This window comes from Salmo trutta, unplaced genomic scaffold (assembly GCF_901001165.1).
Source record: "Salmo trutta unplaced genomic scaffold, fSalTru1.1, whole genome shotgun sequence".
NCBI classification, from domain to species: domain Eukaryota; kingdom Metazoa; phylum Chordata; class Actinopteri; order Salmoniformes; family Salmonidae; genus Salmo; species Salmo trutta.
The window spans coordinates 119,880-124,593 of record NW_021822783.1 but is presented as its reverse complement, the minus strand read 5'-3'; the positions used below and the strand labels follow the sequence as shown (position 1 = coordinate 124,593).

General features: G+C 45.9%; 1 long non-coding RNA gene across 1 annotated transcript; it reads right to left on the bottom strand.

Moving 5' to 3' along the window:
* Nucleotides 1-2,803: 2,803 nt before the first annotated feature.
* Nucleotides 2,804-4,061, bottom strand: LOC115184538 (uncharacterized). The gene is made up of 2 exons (XR_003874398.1): nt 3,590-4,061; nt 2,804-3,528 (listed from the first exon to the last, which is right to left on the bottom strand). It is a non-coding gene; the product is annotated as an uncharacterized LOC115184538 (long non-coding RNA).
* Nucleotides 4,062-4,714: the final 653 nt, after the last annotated feature.

The following is a 4,714-nucleotide window of genomic DNA, read 5'->3' as shown; positions in this document are numbered from 1 at the left end:
CTGGGAACCAGGCGGTGTATTCATTACGAGTCTCAGAGAACCAGCCTTTACATGGTGTTACTGGGAACCAGGTGGTGTATTCATTATGAGTCTCAGAGAACCAGCCTTTACATGGTGTTACTGGATATCAGGCGGTGTATTCATTATGAGTCTCAGAGAACCAGCCTTTACATGGTGTTACTGGGAACCAGGTGGTGTATTCATTATGAGTCTCAGAGAACCAGCCTTTACATGGTGTTACTGGGAACCAGGTGGTGTATTCATTATGAATCTCAGAGAACCAGCCTTTACATGGTGTTACTGGGAACCAGGTGGTGTATTCATTATGAATCTCAGAGAACCAGCCTTTACATGGTGTTACTGGGAACCAGGCGGTGTATTCATTACGAGTCTCAGAGAACCAGCCTTTACATGGTGTTACTGGGAACCAGGTGGTGTATTCATTATGAGTCTCAGAGAACCAGCCTTTACATGGTGTTACTGGGAACCAGGTGGTGTATTTTCAGAGACTCAGAGAACCAGCCTTTACATGGTGTTACTGGGAACCAGGTGGTGTATTCTCAGAGTCTCAGAGAACCAGCCTTTACATGGTGTTACTGGGAACCAGGTGGTGTATTCATTATGAGACTCAGAGAACCAGCCTTTACGTGGTGTTACTGGATACCAGGTGGTGTGTTCTCAGAGTCTCAGAGAACCAGCCTTTACATGGTGTTACTGGGAACCAGGTGGTGTATTCATTACGAGTCTCAGAGAACCAGCCTTTACATGGTGTTACTGGATACCAGGTGGTGTATTCATTACGAGTCTCAGAGAACCAGCCTTTACATGGTGTTACTGGGAACCAGGTGGTGTATTCATTATGAGTCTCAGAGAACCAGCCTTTACATGGTGTTACTGGGAACCAGGTGGTGTATTCATTATGAATCTCAGAGAACCAGCCTTTACATGGTGTTACTGGGAACCAGGCGGTGTATTCATTACGAGTCTCAGAGAACCAGCCTTTACATGGTGTTACTGGATACCAGGTGGTGTGTTCTCAGAGTCTCAGAGAACCAGCCTTTACATGGTGTTACTGGGAACCAGGTGGTGTATTCATTATGAGTCTCAGAGAACCAGCCTTTACATGGTGTTACTGGGAACCAGGTGGTGTATTCATTATGAGTCTCAGAGAACCAGCCTTTACATGGTGTTACTGGGAACCAGGTGGTGTATTCATTATGAGTCTCAGAGAACCAGCCTTTACATGGTGTTACTGGATATCAGGGGGTGTATTCATTATGAGTCTCAGAGAACCAGCCTTTACATGGTGTTACTGGGAACCAGGTGGTGTATTCATTATGAGTCTCAGAGAACCAGCCTTTACATGGTGTTACTGGGAACCAGGTGGTGTATTCATTATGAATCTCAGAGAACCAGCCTTTACATGGTGTTACTGGGAACCAGGCGGTGTATTCATTACGAGTCTCAGAGAACCAGCCTTTACATGGTGTTACTGGGAACCAGGTGGTGTATTCATTATGAGTCTCAGAGAACCAGCCTTTACATGGTGTTACTGGGAACCAGGTGGTGTATTTTCAGAGACTCAGAGAACCAGCCTTTACATGGTGTTACTGGGAACCAGGTGGTGTATTCTCAGAGTCTCAGAGAACCAGCCTTTACATGGTGTTACTGGGAACCAGGTGGTGTATTCATTATGAGACTCAGAGAACCAGCCTTTACGTGGTGTTACTGGATACCAGGCGGTGTGTTCTCAGAGTCTCAGAGAACCAGCCTTTACATGGTGTTACTGGGAACCAGGTGGTGTATTCATTACGAGTCTCAGAGAACCAGCCTTTACATGGTGTTACTGGATACCAGGTGGTGTATTCATTACGAGTCTCAGAGAAACAGCCTTTACATGGTGTTACTGGGAACCAGGTGGTGTATTCATTATGAGTCTCAGAGAACCAGCCTTTACATGGTGTTACTGGATACCAGGTGGTGTATTCATTATGAATCTCAGAGAACCAGCCTTTACATGGTGTTACTGGGAACCAGGCGGTGTATTCATTATGAGTCTCAGAGAACCAGCCTTTACATGGTGTTACTGGGAACCAGGCGGTGTATTCATTATGAGTCTCAGAGAACCAGCCTTTACATGGTGTTACTGGGAACCAGGTGGTGTATTCATTATGAGTCTCAGAGAACCAGCCTTTACATGGTGTTACTGGGAACCAGGCGGTGTATTCATTATGAATCTCAGAGAACCAGCCTTTACATGGTGTTACTGGGAACCAGGCGGTGTATTCATTATGAGTCTCAGAGAACCAGCCTTTACATGGTGTTACTGGGAACCAGGTGGTGTATTCATTATGAGTCTCAGAGAACCAGCCTTTACATGGTGTTACTGGGAACCAGGCGGTGTAATTCATTATGAGTCTCAGAGAACCAGCCTTTACATGGTGTTACTGGGAACCAGGCGGCGTGTTCTCAGATCTGGGATCATGTACCCAGTCTGATTCATTATGAGTGATAGAGTAGGATAGCTGATCTGGGATCTTACTCTGAACCATAGAAATATAACATCCTAGATGGGGTGGGAGGTTAATATAGATCAGCCCTCCTACTCTGAACCATAGAAATATAACATCCTAGATGGGGTGGGAGGTTAATATAGATCAGCCCTCATACTCTGAACCATAGAAATATAACATCCTAGATGGGGTGGGAGGTTAATATAGATCAGCCCTCCTACTCTGAACCATAGAAATATAACATCCTAGATGGGGTGGGGGGTTAATATAGATCAGTAACACACAGCCTGTATGTCTCCAAGCTACATTTTAATAGTGTTACGTCTGGTGGGTGCAAATATTCAAACATACAATGTACAGTTGAGGAAATTCAAGGCCCGATTTATTTGGTAGTATTATAATGAAACCTCTCCTTTAAAATATTGACAGGACGTAGTCTTTAGAATGATGATAACAGGTCTCTGAAACCTCTCCTTTAATATATTGACAGGATGTAGTCTTTAGAACGATGATAACAGGTCTCTGAAACCTCTCCTTTAATATATTGACAGGATGTAGGTCTCTGAAACCTCTCCTTTAATATATTGACAGGACGTAGTCTTTAGAACGATGATAACAGGTCTCTGAAACCTCTCCTTTAATATATTGACAGGATGTAGGTCTCTGAAACCTCTCCTTTAATATATTGACAGGACGTAGTCTTTAGAATGATGATATCAGGTCTCTGAAACCTCTCCTTTAATATATTGACAGGATGTAGTCTGTTGAATGGTGATATCAGGTCTCTGAAACCTCTCCTTTAATATATTGACAGGATGTAGTCTTTAGAATGGTGATAACAGGTCTCTGAAACCTCTCCTTTAATATATTGACAGGATGTAGGTCTCTGAAACCTCTCCTTTAATATATTGACAGGACGTAGTCTTCAGAACGGTGATAACAGGTCTCTGAAACCTCTCCTTTAATATATTGACAGGATGTAGTCTTTAGAACGGTGATATCAGGTCTCTGAAACCTCTCCTTTAATATATTGACAGGACGTAGTCTTTAGAACGGTGATATCAGGTCTCTGAAACCTCTCCTTTAATAAAACAGAATGAGTCCTTCAAAGAGTTACCCCCCCCAAAACACACACACACACACACACACACACCACACACACACACACACACACACACACACACACACACACACACACACACACACACACACACACATTTGTACTGTACATGAAAGCTTTGCCAAAAATGTCTATGACATATGCACTTTACACCCCCCCCCTCCATGCTATCTCCTAGGTTCTCTCTGTTTGGTGAGGAACACCCCCCCCTCCTCCATGTTATCTCCTAGGTTCTCTCTGTTTGGTGAGGAACACCCCCCCTCTCCATGTTATCTCCTAGGTTTCCTCTGTTTGATGAGGAACACCCCCCCCTCCTCCATGTTATCTCCTAGGTTCTCTCTGTTTGATGAGGAACACCCCCCCCTCCTCCATGTTATCTCCTAGGTTCTCTCTGTTTGATGAGGACCCCCCCTCCTCCATGTTATCTCCTAGGTCCCCCCCTCCTCCATGTTATCTCCTAGGTCCCCCCCCTCCTCCATGTTATCTCCTAGGTTCTCTCTGTTTGATGAGGACCCCCCTCCTCCATGTTATCTCCTAGGTTCCCCCCCTCCTCCATGTTATCTCCTTGGTTTCCTCTGTTTGATGAGGAACACCCCCCCCCCTCCTCCATGTTATCTCCTAGGTTCTCTCTGTTTGATGAGGACCCCCCTCCTCCATGTTATCTCCTAGGTCCCCCCCCTCCTCCATGTTATCTCCTAGGTCCCCCCCCTCCTCCATGTTATCTCCTAGGTCCCCCCCTCCTCCATGTTATCTCCTAGGTTCCCCCCCTCCTCCATGTTATCTCCTCGGTTTCCTCTGTTGATGAGGAACACCCCCCCCCTCCTCCATGTTATCTCCTAGGTTCTCTCTGTTTGATGAGGACCCCCCTCCTCCATGTTATCTCCTAGGTCCCCCCCCCCTCCTCCATGTTATCTCCTAGGTCCCCCCCTCCTCCATGTTATCTCCTAGGTCCCCCCCCTCCTCCATGTTATCTCCTAGGTTTCCCCCCCTCCTCCATGTTATCTCCTAGGTTCCCCCCCCCTCCTCCATGTTATCTCCTTGGTTTCCTCTGTTTGATGAGGAACACCCCCCCTCCATGTTA